Below are 23,083 nucleotides of genomic sequence, written 5' to 3' on the forward strand. Positions count from 1 at the left end.
TTCCTTCCTTCCTTCCTTCCTTCCTTCCTTCCTTCCTTCCTTCCTTCTCTCTCTCTCTCTTTCTCTTTCTTTCTTTCCTTCTTTCCTTCTTTCCTTCTTTCCTTCTTTCCTTCTTTCCTTCTTTCTTTCTTTCTTTCTTTCTTTCTTTCTTTCTTTCTTTCTTTCTTTCTTTCTTTTCTTTTCTTTTCTTTTCTTTCTTTCTTACAGAGTCTTGCACTGTCACCCAAGTGTAGTAGCAAGATCTCAACTCACTGCATTCTCCACTTCCTGGGTTCAGGCAATTCTCCTGCCTCAGCCTCCCTAGTAGCTGGGACCAGGTGTGCACCACCACGCCCAGCTAATTTTTTTGTATTTTTAGTAGAGACAAGGTTTTGCCATGTTGGCCAGGATGGTTTCAACCTCCTGACCTCATGATCTGCCCACCTTGGCCTCCCAAAGTGCTGGGATTACAGGTGTGAGCCACCACGCTTGGCCCCACCTGAATTTCTTGACACATGGACACTTCTACTTCAAATTAGCAATGACAGATTTATCCTGTGTGAAATCCCTTTCATGCTTTGAATATTTCTGTTAAGAGAAAGCCCAATCCCATTTAAGGGTGCATTTAATTAGGTAAGGCCCACTGAATTAAGAAAATGAGTAATCTTTTGTAATTCAACTGACTTGGGGCCTTAAATTCTATCTACTAAGTCTCTTGCTGGCAGCTCTAAGTCCGTGTTTTATGAGGAAGTAACTAGGAAAAGATGTGGGTGCCGGAGAAAGCAGGGACTTTGAAAGACCTTCTTTGAGCTCTATCTACTATATGCTTTTGTTCCATTTTGCTTCATATTTTGCTTCATATTTCCAAGACAGACTCATTTCACATAGTCTGGTCGCAGATTTATCTTTTGGCTTAGGGAAATGTGGGCACCTTGATTTCAGTGCTTAACCAACTGATGGCAATGGTGGCAATTATTTCTTAGTGGATAATTAGTATTTTCTTATGGTGAAAATGAAGTAAGGATGACAGAGAGGAAAGAACAAATGATGCTATAGGTCTCCTAGATTTGGGAGACTTTTCTGTGTATACAGAGAAATTGAAAACCTTAGCTATCTGAGGTAGGAAAGAAGACAGGGGCCCAAGGCAGAAGTTCTATTTATTAATCATGCCTGCAGCATCTTCTCTGTTGTCTCTCTCAGGTCAGAATCTTAGGATGACTGGATCACAGAACAGATGAAGAAGGAAATACCCAACCAAAGCAGAGGAAAGCTCTAAAGATTTGCTGTTTCCGTAGAAGTATGCAGGAAGATTTATTTACTGAGATGAATGCAAAAATGAGTTATCAGGGTAAGTAAAATTTTAAACATGCAGAATGTGAAAAATGCATTCAGTGAGTGTTACAGAAATGTTCCCTAGAGAGAGGAATATTCATGTAAATTAGAAAAACTGAACATGCACAGATATAAACTTTGAACAACTTTAATTTAAAACATCCTTTAAAATAAAGGTGGCTACTTCCCCTTTGATCTTTGTGCTGCTTGAACAGTTATGGAGTACAGAATTGAAGCACAATTCTGGAGTGTTTTTAAGGCAGTCTTAGCTAATGAGATTCACAATTTATTAAGATTTCTTAATGCCAATGAAAATAGTGAAGCCAACAACCTGATAACTGATTTTTCAAAATGACTGCTAATTTTCTATACTAATTTCCGATTCTAAGTGCTAGGCTGTTTATTCTTTCTTCTGGTTAAATAATCAGCCATTTGGAAAGAAGAATAATAGTATTAAGTTTATTGAAGAAAAATTGGCATTAGAGCCTTTGAAGTATTATATAATAGGAGACGCTAATCTCTCCCCTTTTGGTGCTGAATAACTTAGAAACATGAATAAAAAGCCATAAGTGAACATTTTATCTTGATTTAATTTACCATAATTCAATAAACTTTTAGATTAAATAAGAAAACTAACTGTTTTTATATAAGATATAAAATCTACACAAAAATAAAGTTGAGGATTAAAGTAAATTGGCCATTATTGCATTGAGAAAACAGCCTGGTGGATTAGAAACCAATCTCTAGAATTCATTTCAGTGTATCATTTTGTAGGGAATGTTTGACTGAGTAAAATCAAAGTACAAAGAAAAAAAAGACTTAGGAAAAAAACCTCACCTACTTAAGAGGAAAAGGACAAGAATTGTAGTAAATTTCTCATCAGAATTCATACAAGTGAAAAGAGAAGTGAAATAAAGTATTAAAAGAAAAAAAAAACACCTATCTAGAATTTCCTACTAGTAAAATTACCCTTCAAAAATGAAGGAGATACACACTTTCAAATTCAAAAAAAGTGAAGAAATTAAACACTAGCTGACCTGTCCTGCAAAAAAAAAAAAAAAAAAAAAGTTAAAAAGAAATTCTTTAGTATCTTAACAAATCTCCCCCATCCTCCATTTCCTCTTTCCTTTAGAGCCAGTCTTGTTCTACTTTTTGCTTCTGTGAGATCAATGTTTTTCTTTTTCTTTTTTTTTTTTTTAGTTTCCACATATGGGTGAGAATATATCACATTTAACTTTCTGTTCTTAACTGGTTTAATTTAACATAATGTCCTTCAGTTCTGTCCATGTTACGCCACATGACAGAATTTCATTCTTTTTTATGGGTGAATGGTATTCCATTGTGTATATATTCCACATTTTCTTTATTTGTTTTTTGTTGGATACATAAGTTAATTCCATATCTTGGCTACTGTGAATAGTGCTACAGTAAACATGGGGATGCAGATGTCTCTTCGGTATACAATACTGATTTTCTTTCCTTTGGATAAATGCCCAATAGTGGGATTGCTGAATCATATGGTAGTCCTATTTGTAATTCTTTCAGAAACCTCTATAGTGTTCTCCATAGTGGCTCCTCTAGTTTACATTCCCAGCAAAAGTATATGAGAGTTTCTTTTCCTCCTCATCCTTTATCTGCTTGTCTTTTCAATAATAGCCATCGTAACTGGGGTGAAATGATACCTCACTGCTGTTTTGATTCACATTCTCTGATGATAAGTGATGGTGAGCATTTTTTTTTTTTTAATATATAGTCATCGACAATTTGTATGTTTTCTTTTGGGAGATGTCTGTTCAGATCGTTTTCTCATTTTTTAATTGGATTATTTATTGCTGTGAGATATTTGAGTTACTTGTGTATTCTGGATATGAATCTCCTGGTGGATTAATCATTTGCAAATACTTTCTCCCATGCTGTAGTTAGGAGGAATAAGTTCAAGTGTTCTGCAGCATTGCAGATGACTCTAGTTGACAATAATATATCATATACCTTCAAATAGCTAAAAGAAAGATATAGAATGTTCCCAACACAAAGAAATAATAAATGTTTGAGATGATATGTATTCTAATTATTCTCTACTGATTACTATACATTATATGTATTTAAACATCACTATGCACCCTAGAAATATGCATAATTATTATGTGTCAACTTTTAAAAATGATAAAAATTAAAAAGAATTATTTAGGATGAAGAAAAATGATATATATCAGAAATTTGTATCTACAAACAGAAAAAGCACTAGAGAAAGAATCAATGAAGGTAAGATAATGTCTTTATTTTTCTTATTTCCAATTTATCAAAATATAACTACTTTAGTAAATAACAAAAGTAGCAAGGAATTGAGTGACTTTAGCATTTTAATAAGCGAAGTGAGTGACAGCAATATCACAAAGAATGGAAGTGAGAAAATGAGAATATTCTGTTATAAGGCATCTGCACCACAGATGGAGTGCTAGAGTGTTATTTGATAGTGAACATAGATTGGTTTAAAAATGTTTAATGTAAATTCTTGTCACAATGCAACAACAACAATGACAAAACAATTTTTAAGAAGATGGAATTATATGTTGTTTATAAGATCTCACTTTAAATATAAAGACAGATATGTTGCAGCTACAGAAATGGAAAAAGATATATCATGCTAACACCAATCAATAGAAAATTTGAATGCCTATATTAATTTCAGACAAAGTAGTCTTCAGAATGTTGGGGCTTGGAAATCAGTACCCCCAAAACATGGTGCTTTGACATGCTGAAATGAAGAAGCTTCAGGTTCTCGCTAACTTGCACCACTCACCTCCTCTCTCTTAATCGCCTGTCTCTTCCAAAGCATAGAATGAAGTTGATCTCTGAACTTTCCTCTCTGACTGAAGTCTGGAACTGCCAAGTAAAAAAACAATGACTTCTAGTCGTTTTCCTGTTTAGTTGGTTTGCGTTAACTAAACTCACAGGAAGAAAGACTGAAGTCGGCCAACATACAGGATCATACTTTTGTCACGAACCATTATGTGTTTTGTGGGCCAAAAAACTTTGTCCTAGACCATTGTATGTCCTTCAAGCCTGTTGAATTCTTCTAAAAATCATTCATATTCTCCTAAAATAAACCACAATTCCCTATCTCCTTTTCCCTAAGAAGAAAGATATATACCCATCTGCACTCCAGCAGTCACTCTGTGATTCTCTCCCATGCAGGCTAATAAATTTGTGTGCTATTTCTCCTATTAATCTGCCTTATAAGTTTATGTTTTGGTGAATTTTCTGAGGGTTAAAGAGAAGCTTTCCTCTTCACCCCTATGGGAACAAGCAAAATTTTAAGGGATAAGAAGAGCCTTACATCATGATAAAGCATTCATTTCTTCAAGATGACATAACAATTCTAAAGTTGAATGCATCTGACATCTGTGTGAAAATACATAAGGCAAAAATAATAAAACTTAAGAAGAAAGAGACAGAACTATTATATTTAAAGACTTTAACACTCCTCTGCCAGTAATTGATACATCAAATAGGAAAAAAGTAAGATTGTAGATATTTCAAACAGCACAATCAATAAACTTTATCTAATTGACATAAAATACTCTATTGAACAAAAGCAGAATGCATATTCTTTTGAAGTTCCCATGAAAAATTCCCCAGGATATTCCCTACTCTGTGCCATTAAACAAACTTTGACACATTAAAATAATAGATATTACATAAAGTATATTCTCAGACTGCAATAGACTCAATCTAGAAATCAATAATAGAAAGATAGTTGGAAAATACTAAAGCATTTTGAAATTATGCAAAGCATTTCTAAATAACTCAAACATCAAAGAAAAGGTTATAAGATATTTTTAATGAAAGTAAAAGAGAAGAGAAATATGACATTAACATTTATAAAATGCATACAATGCTTAGTGGAAAATTTATAGCATTAAATACAAATATTATCTTTCAAAAAACATCTAGTATAAATAACCTTAGTTTGTGCCATAGGAAACTAGAGAAAAAGCAGAACTTAATATGAAGCTAGAAGAAAGAAATAATGAAAACTAGAACAAAAAAGAAAGCATGAGGTATGTATGTGTTCTCTGGTAAATCCTCCATTTAAGGAAGAAATCATAGGAATTCTCAATAACCTTTTTCAGAAAATAGAGAAAATACCTAATTTAATTAGGCCAGAAGTATCCTAATTCCAAATACAGATAAAAATATTGTACAAAAAGAAAAGTACGGTACAATATCGCTCATGAATATAGAAGCAGCTATGTTTAACAAAATATTCACATGTAGAATCTAGCATTATGTAAAAATAATAATATATCATGATTAACTAGCTTTTGTTGTAAAAATGCAAAGCTGGTTAATAAACATAAATCAATGTAATATTTCTATAAACAAAATAAATTAAAAATCATAACAATAGATGCAGAAAAGCATTCAATAAAATTGAATGCCATTCATGATAAAATTATCAAAAATTAGAAACATGAAAACTTTCTTATCCTAATGAAAGCAATTCCAGAAATCTATAGCTAATACCATCCTCAACTGTGAAATTATTACCACCTACCTTCACAATTGTAAGCAAAAAAGGATATTCATTTTTACCATGCCTACTTACAAGTATACTTGAAGATCTAGCCAATTCAATACAGTAAGAAAAAGTAGTAACAACTACCCAGATTAGAAAAATCCCAGATCTCAAAAATATTTCTGGAACTAATAAGCAAGTATACCAAGGTTGCAGGATATAACCTTTCCTGCTTTCCTAGAAACCATCAATGAACAAGTAGAAATTAAAATAAAAAAAATAATCGTAGTATCCCAAAATAAAGTACTTATGTATATCCCAAGTAAATGTGGATAGACTCTATATGCACAAAATGACAAAACAATGATGGAAAAATCAAAAAATAACTAAAGAAATGAAGAGATATTCCAAGTTTGAAGATTAACTATTCAATACTCCTTATATAATATTTTTTTCCAAGTTCCTTTTTTTTTTCCAGCTTACCTATAGATTCAACACAATCTCAGTCAAAATTCTAGCATTCTAGCTTGTAGATACAGTCAGACTGATTCTAACATTTAGATGAAGAAACAAACATCCTAGAATAGGCAACTTGGTCATAAAGAAGAACAAATCTGGAATACTCATAAACCTGATTTCAAGTCTTACTAAAATGTTATAGTAATTAACATGTGTTATTGGTGAAATAACAGAAATACAGACTAATAGAACAGAATAGACAGCCTAGAAATACAGTCACACTAAATAATAAACTTATTTCTTATGAGTGCACAATAGCAGAAAAATCGTAGTCTTTGTAAACAATTTATGCTGGAACAATTGGAGATCCATGTGCATAACAAAAGACCTAGACATAGACCTTACATATTACACAAAACTTGGCTTAATGTAACCATAGACTTAAATGTAAAATGCAAAAGTGTTTGGTGCCAGTTTTCAAAGGGAATTCTTCCAGTTTTTGCCCATTCAGTATGATATTGTCTGTGCCTAGAGCAATAAGGCAAGAAAAAGAAATAAAGCATATTCAACTAGGAAAAGAGGAAGTCAAATTGTCTCTATTTTCAGATGACATGATGGTATATTTAGAAGACCCCACCATCTCAGCCCAAAATCTCCTTAAAATGATAAGGGACTTCAGCAAAGTCTCAGGATACAAAATCAATGTGAAAAAATCACAATCATTCCTATATACAAATAACAGACAAACAGAGATCCAAATCATGAGTGAACTCCCATTCACAACTGCTACAAAGAAAATAACATACTAGGAATACAAGTAACAAGAGTCGTGAAGGATCTCTTCAAGGAGAACTACAAACCACTGCTCAAGGAAATAAGAGAGGACACAAACAGATGGAAAAACATTCCATGCTTATGGTTAGGAAGAATCAATATTGTGAAAATGGCCATACTCTCCAAAGTAATTTATAGATTCAATGCTATCCTTATGAAGCTACCAATGACATTCTTCACAGAACTGGAAAAAACCACCTTAAATTTTATATGGAGATAAAAAAGAGCCCACATAGCCCAGACAATCCTAAGCAAAAAGAACAAAGCTGGAGGCATCATGCTACCTGACTTCAAACTATACTACAAGGCTACAGTAATCAAAAGAGCATGGTATTGGCACTAAAACAGAGATATAGACCAATGGAACAGAACAGAGGCCTCAGAGGCAATGCCACATATCTACAACCACCTAATGTTTGACAAACCTGACAAAACAAGCAATAGGGAAAGGATTTCCTGTTTAACAAGTGGTGTTGGGAAAACCGGCTAGCAATGTGCAGAAAGCTGAAACTAGACCCCTTCCTTACACCTGACACTAAAATTAACTCCAGATGGCTTAAAGACTTAAACATAAGACCTAACATCATAAAAACACTAGAAGAAAACATAGGCAATATCATTTGGGACATAAGCTTAGGCAAGGCCTTAATGATTAAAACACCAAAAGCAGTGGCAACATAAGCCAAAATAGAGAAACTGAATCTAATTAAACTTAAGAGCTTCTGCACAGCAAAAGAAGCTATCATTAGAGTGAACTGGCAACCAACAGAATGGGAAGATTTTTCACAATCTAACCATCTGACAAAGCGCTAATATCCAGAATCTATAAAGAATTAAACAGGTTTAGAAGAAAAAAAACAGCCCCATCAAAAAGTGAGGGAAGGGTATGAACACGCACTTTTCTAAAGAAGATATTTATAAGGCCAACAAACATATGAAAAAATGCTTATCATCACTGTTCATTAGAGAAATCCAAATCTAAACCACATTGAGATATCATCTCATGCCAGTCAGAACGGTGATCATTAAAAAAATCTGGAGACAACAGATGATGGAGAGAATGTGGAGAAATAGGAACACTTTTACACTGTTGGTGGGAGTGTAAATTAATTCAACCATTGTGGAAGACAGTGTGGCAATTCCTCAAGGATCTAGAAATGGAAATACCATTTGACCCAACAATCCCATTACTGGGTATATACCCAAAGGATTATAAATCATTCTGTTATAAAGACACATGTTCATTGCAGCACTGTTTACAATAGCAAAGACCTGGAACCAACTCAAATGCCGCCCATCAATGATAGACTGGCATATGTACACCATGGAATACTATGCATCCATAAAAAAGGATGAATTTATGTCCTTTGCAGGGACATGGATGAATCTGGAAACTGTCATTCTCAGCAAACTGACACAAGAGTAGAAAACCAAACACCACATGTTCTCACTCATAGGCGGTGTTGAACAATGGGAACACGTGGACACAGGGAGGGGAACATCACACATTGGGGTCTGTTGGGGACTGGGAGGCTAGGGGACAGATTGTGAGGAGTGGGGCAGTTGGGGAGGGATAACTGGGAGAAATACGTGATGTAGGTGACGGGGGTATGGAGGCAGCCAACCACCATGGCATGTGTGTACCTATGCCACTATCTTGCAAGTTCTGCACATATACCCCAGAACTTACAGTATTAAAAAATAATGCAAAAGTATTAAACTTCAAGAACAACCAAAAACTAGAAGAAAAATCTAAGTAATTTGGGATTAACAAGTGTTTAGATATAGTATTAAATGCATGATACTTAAATTTATAAATTGGATTCTATTAAATTTTAAACTTCTGCTCAGCAAAAGTCACTGTTAAGAGAAAGAAAAGACAAGCCACAGACTTTTGTCTTTTGCCATTTGTCATTAGAAAAATGCAAATTAACACAACAATAAGATAATAATACTCACTAATTAGAAGGACAATACTTTTTTTAAAAAAAACTGATAATATCAAGTGCTGATGAGAATGTGGAACAACAGGAACTTTTATTCATGCTGCTGGGAAAGCCAAATGGTACAGTCATTTTGTAAGACAGTTTGGCCGTTTCTTACTAAGCTGAAGGTAGTCTTACCATGTAGACCTGTTTTAGTGCTCCTGGACATTTTCCCACTGATTTGAAAACCTGCAGGTGAAAGTTTATAACAGTTGTAAGCTATATTCACAATCTGCAAAAACTGTAAACAACCGAAGTAGAATTCAACAGATGAACGGGTACATTTTGTATATTCATATAATATAATGAAATTTTATTTTATAAATATAATATAATAAATAAAATATAGTAAACATTATATGACAAAAGGGAATTATTTACCAAATCATAGCAAGTACTAATGAACTCATATTGCTAAGTGAAAAAAACCTAGTCTGAAAATATTATACTTTGTATTATTTTATTTATATGGCATTGTGAAAAGGCAAAACTATAAAGTAAGTAAATCATTAATTAAAAGGCATTTGAGACACAGGAGTCAACTAAAAGGATACCCGTGACTAAAGGTGAAACAATTTCAGTAACAGAACAAAGTTCTGTTGGATTGTAACAATCCAATGCATAAAATAGATATAGAGTCCATACTTTTGCCTGGCTGTGAATAGGGATTATTTCATAACCTCTTGTCCTACCCACCTATTGAATCAGCTGCCTCCTTAAGCAATGTCTTCATCAAAACCTGCAAAACTATCAGTCTCCCAAATAACTGTCCATTACGAGGGGTTATTCTAGGGCCAGGTTCCAGGACTTTCTAGTCTGTCTCAAACTGCTGTAAATAATGAGATATGCCTGGTTAAATCTAGAGACGTAATCACATAGTTGTTATTGTTGTTTTATGATTTAGCCACATCTTGTTTTCAGAGAAACATTGGCACAAATCTGAGATTTTTATTCCAGTTGACAGATTTTATAAAGTATAAATTCTACACATGGACTAACTCTGATGATTTATTTTCCCAAAATTATAGAGTGAATCATTATGTTTCCAGGCAAGTAAATTGAGAGATGCAGTTTCTCTCTTGTCAATCTTGTTTTCAAAGCAATACTAGATGAAAAGCACTCACCATTTTTTAAAATGTCTGATGTGATTGAAATTTGAATATCAATACAGGAAAGATACTATGTAGAGGGAGAGATAAAGCAGATACCTTATATCAATATATTAGTATTTACTCCTTGTTAAAAGACAGTGGAACATATTAAAGGGAAATAGTGAAGTTGGAAGAAAAAGAGGAAGACACTACAGAGCCTTTTATTTAAATACTTACCACTTGTGAATGCCGTTTATACAATTCTTTCCATTACTGTCAGCATCCCTAGGCTGAAAGGCTAAAATTTCCATGTTTTCTGTATTATCTTGAGTCTGCTGGAGTTTTTTTGTTATCTGTGTTTCATCACAAGGTAAGATACATGTCATCACAAACTTATTATTGTGTTTTTTGCAATTCATCCTATTCAAGAAGAAAATAATGGTATACCTGAAGTTAATTACAAATAATATACTCTATGTATATGTATATACATATATATAATAGTGTCTATTGTTATAGACATTATATAAGGAAGATGCCTATGTATAATCTTATTATTTGTGTAATTTAATAAAAACTATGTGAGCAATGTATATCTATGTGCCTCATTAGTGTTGTTTGGTAAACAAATGTGGTAGAATAGATTATTGTTCAGCTGATAATTATTTCCTCCCTTTAATCTTGGTGGGAGATTTAAACTTCTGTGACCCATTAATGTTTGTAGTTGGACATATTATTTTCTTTTGCCAATGAAATATGAACTTTAAGAGACAGTATTTTTTTTTATTTGATCCTCTTGGAATTTTTGACTTCTATTATGAGACTAACATGCCACAGATAGGTGTTGCCCCTCTTGCCTGAACCCCAGAATGAGATGTACAACAGAATGGACCCCGAAGACCATAGATCAGTAGCCTGAAGCAGAGCCACCACAGCAGACTTGCAGACCTACAGCTAGACCAGAGCACCCTCAGTTGATCCACAGGCCTGTGTATATGAGAATAAATGTTGTTTGTTGTAGTATGTCATTGACTTTTGAGATGGTTTTTAATGAAACAGTATTATGGCCATAGCTGACAAACAAAAATTAGTGCCTAGAATTGGGATGCTGCCATAAAAACATCCTAAAAATGTGGCAAAAGCTTGGTAAACAGCAGGAGAACTATCACAAGAGGTAAAGAAATAGTGGTGAGTTTTTATAACAGGCTAGAAGAATGGAAAAGTATTTAGTGAAGTTGTCATTCATAAACATCCTGGAAGGCAGACAAAATGTATATATTAAGGCCTATAGGTGAAGAAATGTCAAGGGAAAAGCTAAAAAGGTGAGTTCGTACTACAAAAGACAGATGAGCTTGAGGATGAGCTGCCTAGGGCACAAGCTGAATTGAGAGGGAAAGTAGAAATCCTGAAATTCTGAGACTTTTAAGATTGGGGGAAAAATATCTCAACAAATTTAAGGTGGTCATTTCAATACAGCCTCAGAAAAAGACCATGTCTAGGGCACTGCCAGTAAGACACAAATTCAGGAAACAGAACAATTTAAGTTGTCACTTACTTAGCCAGGAGAAAAAGTAACTCTTAGAATGTTTAGGGGTCTGATCCTGCAGGAGGATGATGTAAAAGTAAGGACATGGCAGAGTACTCAGCCATATCCATGAGGAACAATGAACTAAGGTGAAAGAATATCTCTTTCCCAGAGCAGAGGGATGTGCAAGCTTGTGCCAGAGAAATTTTAGAGTTGCTATGAACCACAGATTGCTATGTGCTTCTTCCCTTTTTGAATGGGAGAGTCTATCGTATTGTTTTCTGTCTGTTACACCGTTGTATGTTGAATGTGTGTCTTTCAGTTTTTTATTTCTTGCTCAAGATGATCTATCTCCAGACTCAATGTACTTTGAACATTAGGTAATGTGCTTTGATCCTGGACTTGAATCTGATAAAAAGATTGAGTGAGACTTTCAGGGATCTTATAATGAGAGAATATTTTTTGCTTGTAGCAGAGACGTGAATGGGTGACCAACAGAGAAAAAATGATAAAATTGTATTATTCGCTTTAATTTTTTATTCTGCTGTACTACTATTAGGTATTCATATATTTTTAGCTTTGGCCATTTGACTTGACTTAGCCAATGTGATGTTAGCAGACATGATGAAAGCAGAGCCTTAGAACTTGTTTGCGTGATTGAATGAGAGACGCATGTAACAGGCCTGAAACCAACCTATGGACTGTATTCATGACTAGCTAACCCAGCTAGATTAGCTGACCTACATATGCGTGAGCAAGGAAAAACACTTAGTATTATACGCTGGAGTTTGGAGATGATTCATTATGCAGCATTATCATGACAATAGTTGACTGAGACAATAATAAGCTGCATCAGTTATTGCAAAACCATTCGATAAGTCTTTGACATCTAAACCGGTATGGAATGTACTATGACCATTTGTGATAAGTACTACATAGGCTATTAATTTTAGAAAATATGTGGCTGAGTGCAATTATGAAATAAACATTAAGTAGCAAAAATCAGAGGGCATTTACGTTATATAAGAGTTCAGAAGATTTGAAAAGTATATGTATGATATTCAGTATATTTATTTTGATGAAGAGAATAAGGACCCCATTGAGTATATTGTGGATTCATTACAGGAAAAAATAAAAAACAAATCAATATTAAAGAAGAACAAGGAAAAGTAATTTATTTTTTTCTGGATATTATTGGTGCATTTATAATAGTCTTATGAATACTGCTGAGAATTTAACTGTATTTCTTGAGAAATGATTATGTTTCAATTAGAACAATTTCCAGTGAGTTTGACTGACTATTGATTACTCCCTTCATTATTTCATGTCTGTCTATAAATACCATAAAGAGTAATGACTTCATTTCATAATACATGGCTCCTTTCTTTGTTAGGTCAGATTATCAAAATTGAAATAAATACCTCCTGATATGGTAAGTTCTGTCGCTGGGTATGTGCAAATAGTGTTTAGGTGACCTTTTATTGTGAATATTGTAGAGTTGTGTTTTATATTACACATAAGTGTTTATGAGTCTTTTCAAAACCAAGCTTATTAAAAATTCCATGAACTCAATCGTGTTTCAGAAAGTATTAAAATTAATTTTGGTAGTATTGTATTGCATGACCGATAGCTTCTTCATAGAAAATCTGAAAAATTTTTTTCTTAATAATTTATCTACAGATGAAATGCCATTTTGCAAAAATTGCCTGATACTTCTCATTACAAGGCTACTTTATTCTTTGTTTAGCGTTTATTGGGCAATTAAGCTGAGCATGAAAGCTACAAAATGAGTAATACCTCTTTTGCTTCAAGGATCTTACAGTTTAGTGGGAAAAGAGATATACATGAATAGCCAGTGGTGAGAACAGGATGGCTTGGAGACAGGTTATCCGCTTACCCTTTTGTGCCTTTTGAACTATAAATTTTGATTATCCACATTTTGGGTAGAGAAGGACCTAATCAACAGAATAGATATTGGGTCTCCTCCTGTACCAACTTGTGACACAGACTTATAATTTGACTTGTGATACATTTTCCCTATTTCAGACCTCACCCTTATTTGTTCTTTATGAATAGAGATTTTGTTTTCCTAGTTTGCTTTATGTCCGTGACTCTGACGCTCTGCTTTCTCATTTTCTCATTCGTTGGCTAGTAAACTGATTTCTCAATTTATCTTCCAACTGCTTCTTTCTATGCTGCATACTAACCCTGGCTGAAGCAGATGCTATGATGTGTCACCCAAATGCACTCTTCAGAGTAAGGCAATCTACCACCTGCCGTAATGTTACCTATTGATGCTTCACATCTGAGTCCTCTTTCTACAACTAAATCATGGATTAAGGGTGCGCCTTTTCCAAGGCTTTTTCTCTTCTCTGGGGGCAAGCTGAATCCAAAGATTAATCAGGGTATGGTGTTAAAAGCCTGATTGCTATTCCGTAATTCAGGAGAATTCTAAAAGATCATCCTAGCTCAAGAAAATTACTGATTTTTTTTTTTTAACTGCATTCTAGTTCAACTTCTTCCTCTGCCCAACCCTGCTTGTTTCATTCTCTCACAAGCTTGATTTCCCTAAGTATGCTCCACTTAACCTTCTGTGCATGAATCTCCATCTTAGCACCTATTTCTTGGGGAACCTGAGCTATGACAATTGGCAACAGAAGGGCCCAGGAAAGCTGACTCCCAACTGGGATTTGGGGTGGATTAACTGGCTGTGAGCTGTCAATAAAGATGATGGCTGGTGGAGTTTCCATAGCACCTGGAATCCTAAAGCAGAGTAAATGTTAAAACTTTCACTGGTGATGAACTAGAACGGAATACCAGTGGAAGAGACTGCCTTGTGCGTGCAGTTTCTTAGGTATTTGAGCAGTTCAGAAGTAGAAATTGAAACAATTTAATTGGAAACATTAAAGCATTAATGGAAGCATTAATGGAAGCATTAAAGAGACTCTCATCTCCTACAGCCAGAGGGCAGAAAAATCTTTGGATTGGTCCATGTACTTAATTATAAGAGTAGGAGAACTTCAGAGAAAGTGAAAAGCTAAGTTTTCAGTTCAGGAGGTCTGCTATGCCAGAGTAAAAGCCCTGGTTAGGAAGGAGTGGTAGCTTACCAGTGGGAACAGGGACAGCTGGGTCAACACAATTGAGAACCATACAATTCCGATTCTTCTGAGTTAGCTAGGTCTGCAGAAGTATACCACTTCTACCTGGGAAAGGCTAGCATTTTTCCTTTGCTTGCAAAGAATGTGGGAGCCTTTGCCTCTGGAGTCAACAGGGCCTCTTACTCCAGGACCTATTTCCATCTCCCCTCTTGGCCACTGAACCAGTAAGTAGGATCAAGTTACAACATAACTTAGCTGATTAAAACATTCTTTTTATTTCAGATAAACTTGATGGTCCTTGTTCTAAGTACTGCATCTGCTTGGAGAGAAGACGGGGTGGTCAGTTCTGCTAATATATACCAATAGAAACCCCTAGACTGAGTCTGTGCATGGAATGGAATCCTAAGGGTGATAGAGTGGAGGAGGGTGGGTGATACAGTGAAGGAGGGTGAGCAGAGAACCTTAAGATAATATGGATTTTAACATGCTGACACAGGTCCTAGAAAATGGTGCTTAACTCTGCTAGTACGGCTGGTCGAAGCTTGGAAAAAGTGATGGCTTATATTTTGCGAAGTAAAAATACCAGCTCAGCTATTGCAGATGGCAGATGAAGGGGGACTAAATATACTAAAGCAAATATAGCTCAAAAAACTGTGGGATTCATCAGCTAATTAATTACTTCTGTGGAAATGACCAGGAGTTACTCAGTTTGCTAAATTACTAAGGAATGCTCTAATTAAAGGAGCAAAAGCCTCAATAAGAAACTCAGAATGACTGTATTCTTTAGGAAAGGACTGATAGTAGGTATTCACAGAACTAGCTGCCAGAGGTAACTGCTTCTCGTGGAGTGGTAAATGATTTGGCTTATTGGCCAGGGTCTTGTGATACAAAAATTGGAAGAATGATGAGAAAGTAGTTTGGGGAAAGAGCATGTGGATCCACCTACAAGAGTGAAAGCAAAGTGGAAGAAATATATTTAAATCATGTTTATGCCCATCAGAGACTTTGTCAAATAAGATGCACTAAACAACCCAGTAGGGAACATTGCTTATTTGATGTCAGCCAGACTATTATCAGCCATCACAGGGCTGGTACAATGGGTCCATTAATCTTGGAGGTCATGCCTCCATGATATAGCTACTACTGATGCTGAATAGACAACTTGCTGTTATTAGAGACCAGTGCTGAGCCCCACTATAGCACCATTTTTTATTTTAGACAAGAGCACCCACTTTGAAGCAAACTGATTACTTTGGATTTGTTCACTCTTGGAAGCAGAAGTAATCCATCTTGATTGTAATTTACACGCATTCTGTGTATTGGCTTTCCTTTATGTCTGCATGGCCTTAGTCACCCAAATTTCCAAGGGCTTACAAAGAGTGTGATCTATCAACATGGTATCCTACATAACTTGGCATTAGACCAACATATCCAATTTACATCTAAGGAGGTGTGGTTTGTCAACATATGAGCATATATCATACATGACTGTATCTAATATCACACCACTCAGAATTACTGCCCTAACAAATATGTTGAATGGCCTTTTGATGACGCATCAAATTCTCCCTCTTGGAGATGATAGTCTGTGAGAATTGAGTACTGTCCTCCAAGATGCAATGCGTATTATATGGCTCTGTGTCCTGATTGGGTAAAATACTCAGGTCTGTGAGCTAAAGGGTAAGAGAAGCGGCCCAACTTTGGATTCCATAGTATTTGCAAGTTATTATACTAAATATTATGCACTGTTTCTTGAAAATTCAAATTTAATTGGAATCCTGTCTTTTTTATTTGCTAAATCTGAAAATCCGTGAAGCCTCTGTTGTCTGCAACAGCATTGCAATTCAACTTCACCCTCTGCCCAATCCTGCTTTATTAACTCTCTCATAGGCGTCATTCCCATGAGCTCTCCTAAACAACCTTCTTACTACAAATTGTCATATCAGAGTCTGTTTTCCTGAATATTTGACATTAACCTTACCTAATTTTTTATATTTCTGCCAACCTACTTTTGATTCACTGACTCCGTCCCCAGCAGAATGCCAATGCACAGTTACCTTATTTTGTCAATTTTATAATCCTACACCAAGAAGCAGCGTTCCTTTATCTTTCTATATTATAATCACACAGACACTTTTATAAGCAAAGAGCAGCCCAACTTGTTCATAACCACAAATAAGGATAAGGCAGACAGGATTTAAGGAAAATATACGCTATAAGAGCTTATATTTAATATTTATTGGTAAAGTTTCATTGTAATTCTAACCAGTGTGGACTGTACACGCTGTCACAGAATTTCAGAGCTGGAAGAAATCTCTTTGTTAGTTAATGTAAATCTCTTGTTTTGTTTATCTCGTGAACGATTGTCTTGGCAACCTATTTTCAAGGCACTGCAAATGCTTTTATTGAAAATGAAAATATTAAATTCTGATTACATAACAAAGAAATGATTATCTTGATCATTTAGAAAACCTTCAACTGCAAGAATCTTAAAACTTATTTGAAATAAAAAGAAAATTTTAAAAATCAAGGCAGTTTGAAACAGTGAAATAGCAAAATTCAGGCTACTGTGTAAAGGAGGTGTTTTGAGGTGAACAACAGGCTGTATTACAGTATCCATAATCGCTGCTACTTAAAGAACATTTGGACATTTACATTTATAGTTTGGATTCAATTTTTCTACTTAACTAAAGGTTAAACAATTTGCAGAGATCACCTTACCAAAATATCTCGGGCATGTTGAGAAACAGTAATAAGACGCAGGTAGAAGGTTTTTATACTGTGATAAAAAGTTCATTATCTACAGCAAATATTTTGTAACATTAATGTGTTCAGTTCACTGGGCTTCCATAAAGTACTGCATCTGTCCCTCAAGTCCAATGAGGATGTGTGTGGGTCAATTTCATATAAAATAAATGCCTTGCTTTATACCTAACTTTTATAATTTAGACTTTTGAATGAGTAAAGCTTAATCACTTTATAATTTATACCATACTCCTCATCATGCTCTGCTGATATTCTTAGCCACTCTTCCCAGTTATATTCCTGTTTCACTCCTCATTTTTATGCGTAGTTAAGTCTCATCTTCTGACTGTGACTTATCTTCCAAATCTTCCTTGGGTCTTCTTTATTCTCATTTCCATTAGTATCACTCAGCATGACAGTTCTTCTAGCTCATCTGAACATCATTGGAGAACTGAGGTTTTTTTCTTCATCCAGTTCCTTCGTAAAACCCACCACCTCTTTGATTCTGCCCTTATAGTGAAGGCAAAGGTAGTTTAATTTTCTGACAATTAAGTGGCAAAGTTAACTACAGGCATGTTAATTAGTATGTGTGGGTTGTTCAATAATATCTGTTTTTAGAATAATTATAGATAGACATAATACATTTTTTTTTGCAAGTTGAATTACCATTTCAACACAGACTGGAACTGTGTTAAGTATAGTGCAACAAGAACAAAAGTAGAATGACAAAAAATCAAAATGCAAAACATACACTTCCCATAACCACACACACACACACACACACACACACACACACACACAGTTAATTTAGAAATATGTGAATTTCTGGCAACGTGATAGACTAGATAAAAGCAATAAATAGTAATAGATACAATATTAAAACATCTTTTTAAATTTGTAGCTGAGAATGTGCCTTAACACAATAAAGGCTATACGTGACAGCCCTGCAGCTAGCACACTCAGTGGAAGAAAATTGAAAGCTATTCCTCTGAGATCCAAAACTAGACAAGAATATTCACTCTTACCACTTGTATTGACCACAGTATTGGCAGTCCTAGCTAGAGCAATTACATAAGAAAAATAAATAAATGGCAACTGAATCAGAAAGGATAAAGTTAAATTGTCTATGATTGCAAATTACATAATTTTATAAATAGAAAGCCCTAAAGACTCCACCAAAAACCTACAAGAACTAACAAACAAATTTAGTTAAGTTGCAGAATAAAAATTAAAATACAAAATTAGTGTTTCTATACATGAACATCAAACTGTATACAAATGAAGAAAATAATTCCATTTATAATAGGAAAACAATCCCATTTATAATAAACAGTAACATTTATAATATAAAAAATGATTAGGAATAAATGTAATCAAGAAGGTTAATCACCTCTACACTGAAAACTGGAAAGCACTCATGAAAGAAATTAAAGAAGATACAAATAAATTGAAAGGTATTTTATGTTTATGAATTAGAAGAATGAATATTGTTATAATGACTGTACTATTCAGAGCAATCTACAGATTTAATGCAATCCCTATCAAAATACCAATGACTTCTTCACAGAAATAGAAAAATGTCCTAAAATTTGTGTGGAACTATGAAAGACTTGAAAATGCAAAAGCAATTTTGAATAAGAATAGCAAAGTTAGAGGTACTACATTCAAAATATACTATAGAGCTATAGTAACCAAAACAGCATAGTACTATCATAAAATTAAACATGTAGACCAATGGAACAATGTAGAGAGCCAGAAATAAACTTATACATTTATAGCCATATAATTTTTAACAAAGATGCCAAGAACACATAGTGGAGAAAAAAGTCTCTTCAATAAATAGTGCTGGGAAAACTGAACATCTACCTGCAGAAGAATGAAATTGGACCCTTATCTTACATTATATACAAACATGAACTCAAAGTAGATTAAATACTTAAGTGTAGAACCTGAAACTATAGAACTACTAAAAGAAAACATATAGGAAAATCTTCATGGCATAGGTCTAAGTGATAGGTTTTTTTTGATATGACCACAAAAACACAGGCAACAAAAGCAACGAGTGAATAAAATTACATCAAACTGAAAACTTCTGCTCAACAAAGGAAACAGACTGAAGAGAAAAGCTACAGAATGGCAGAAAATACCTGCCAACTATGTAAGGTAATGCATATATACATTAGCTAGATTTAGCCAACCTACAATTGATATATATTTCAAAACATCAGGCTATACATGGTAAATACATACAATTATATCAGTCTACTTAAATAAATAAATAAAATTGAAAAAATTAAAAGTACAAAAATATAAATACATGTAAGTTGGTAGAAAAAGTAAATTTATAGCTGAACTATAAAGAGGACCAAAAAGGTCAAAAACCACAAAAAATTACAAACTTGAAAATTTTACTAATTGCTGATGTCAACATCTTCCCAAAGAGGATCTGCCTACAGTCCTGAGCCTTTGGCTTTTAATAGGCCCTGTGAGAGGTAGAGTTGGCAATGCCCAGATCCTGCACAATATGGGAAGTCAGGAAAAATTGCTTACATAAAGCTGAGAGTCTGAAAGATAACAAATTTGGAGAAGAGATGAACTAGAAAAACACTCTCCTGCCCAGAGTGACACAGTATAGAAACTTCCCTGTAATAGCCTTTGCTCTGCATAGAAATGGAAAAAATCTACTACAGAAGTTCTCTGTGAGAAACTGGCATACACATATTTTTTTGTGCAGAATTTACGTTATCTAGGCAACCCCAAAATAAATTTAAAGTGATTCATGTTAGTTGTACCCCAGGCACTTGGTAGAAGTAAATAAATAGTCTCTGCAGAAGCACACCTTAAATGTGTCTCAAAGGATTTCTTTAAATATGTATCCAAAAATCATGAGTTCATTTTAATTTGCACTGCTAGCCGTAACGAAGTAATCAGTATTGAATCTACCCTTCCACACTAAAAAATTATAAAGCTGGCACTTACTGTCAAGATTTTTATAGTCTATCGAGTATATGAATTAACTAGGTCTCTTTGCATAATGAATTCCAAACAAGATACATTCTTATTTAGATGTGATTTATGTCACATTAGCAGTATTATGCAGTAAAAAATTAATAGAAATGGTGAAATAATAGGATATTTAAGCAATTATTTGAGATCATATTTAGTATCTGTATCCCATTAGATTATGATATCCATACATATATATGAGGGATTTTCTTTATCATTACATCTTCAGAACCTAGCATGTGGAAAGGTATTCAATAATATTTGTCAAATGAATAAGTGAGCATAATAGGTATATTTGTCAGCAGAAATTTGACTGGGGTGTGGTAGCATAGTCTCTAAACCTCACTGACTTAAAAGAAAACTATGTTTTTATGATGAGTCCACTGATGGTTTGTGTAACTCTTTAAGGACAGTTTTCTTTCATGTACTAATTCAGGAATCCAGGTTGTTTAGATATTACAGATCTGTCAACTCAAATTTGAAATCTTCCCCCTGATTAATATAGCAGGGGACATAAAAAACAGACCTGTGTGAGGGCTTTTTATTGTCATAGCCCAGAAGAAACACATGTTACTTCATATTATATTTAATGAGTCAGAACTAGTCACATGATTATTTTTAATTGCAAGGAGGTCTGAGAAATATAGGAATCGAAATTTAGTAGCTAGTTAGCATGATTGTTTCTTTCTCCCTATTTATTCATTAAAAGTTAATAAAATGAACAAACGAATGAATGAATGAAGCTAGATTAATTGAAACATATGTTCAAAACTTAGCCTAGTCTCTGGCAACTAACGCCTACTACCTCCAGCTCTTCTATTTAATTAGTGTAAGTAATTGGCTGTTTCCTCTTAAGGCTGGTTTCTAGGTAATGCAGTGTTACATTTTTCTAGGTTCTAAAGTTTTAATTCCTCTTCATTTTACAGGTACATAATGATACTGACATCTTTCATCAATACGCAAGTGTCTTTAAAGACTAGCTCGGCATGAATCATCTGCTTTAATGATGCTCACTTTTATCCTTGTTCATTCAAAGTCCATTATGATATGTAGTAACATAGGAACCAAACAGCATATAGGTTCTTTGATGACCACATTTATAAGAGAAAGTCTACTCTATAATTTCATTCTTCATCTTTCAGAACAGTTTAAAAGGACACTTTTAAACTTCGCTTTTTAAAGTCCTTAAATATAAACCGATTCACTTTCTTAGACAGAAATGCCTGAAACATGTATCACTTTAATAATTATATTTTTAACAAAATCAAGCATGTTTTATAAGAAACAAAAGAAATATAGAAAAGGGAAGAGAGCAGGTAAAATTGTGTGTGTAAAATTTAAAAAATGCTAACTGGACTGCTAGAACCAAAGTTAAGTCAGACCTTTACATATTAATGAAAAGAAAATCAAAACTTTTTTGCTATTATACTCAGCATGTTAGGAAAGATATATCCAGTATTGTGTTTCCAACTCTGGGGTCCCTGAATGTTTGTAATGTCTTAAAGGTAATAATGGTTATATTCGGTATTTTTTTTAAAAAATGATGAATATTACTACTGTTTCCCAAAGTTATACAAGCTAAATAAATAAAATTACTTGCTTTGGGATATATTTAGTCATTGTAATACTGTTAGTCATTTTATGCTGAGGCAAACAGAGCAGTGGATGAACCATAATGACTAGATTTCAAATGCTGGTTCAGTTACTTATTGAATTATATCTAGGGTACTTGAGCAAATTAATTTTTCATATTTCCAATTTTCTCATCTATAAAATGAAAGTCCTTACAACCATGCACCACGGTTTTGGGGATTAATGAGATAACTCAAAAAAGTAATATAGCTTTTTCAAAACTAAAAGTGTATTGTGAAACTGTGGAGAATACAAGAAGCCAGAACATCAAATATTCCATAGACCTATGGTCTCGCAGAAAAGACCCTTTAAGAGAAAACAATAATAAAAGCATGAGAAATTTTGCCTTCTTTGTTGAGGTTTTCAGATGTCATTGGGCATATCATATACAAGTAAACATTATGTTAACCTTGAAAAGAATTACTTGTAGGGGTTGCATGACACACAGTGGGTGCTCAGTAGTCATTTTTTTTTCCTGAACAATTTGCTTAATGGTTGGTTTTATGATTTACGGTACTGTACTTAATAGATGTATTTTATTTAATTATATATGTAAGAGGTGACTAATATAGCTCAGTTCATATACAAATAAACTGACTGTAAGTGGAACTCCCCTTGTTTCAGCCCTACTCCCTGCCCTCCAGATGCCTAAGGAGGACATGGTGAAGAGCGTGGTGCTTGTAGAGGAAAGAATCTTTATTTAATGGATCTATGACAAAGGTCAGAAAAAGGAACTTCAAAGGTAGATATACTGTATCCTAGGCCTGCCATAAGAAAGTTCCATGAAGTGTATAACTTAGAAAAACAGACATTTTCAGTTTTTCAAGAAATCTCAATATTACTTTCCATAGAGGTTATGCTAATTTACATTCCTGCCT

Source organism: Sapajus apella, unplaced genomic scaffold, assembly GCF_009761245.1.
Source record: "Sapajus apella isolate SASKATOON/1434 unplaced genomic scaffold, GSC_monkey_1.0 scaffold46, whole genome shotgun sequence".
NCBI classification, from domain to species: Eukaryota; Metazoa; Chordata; class Mammalia; order Primates; family Cebidae; genus Sapajus; species Sapajus apella.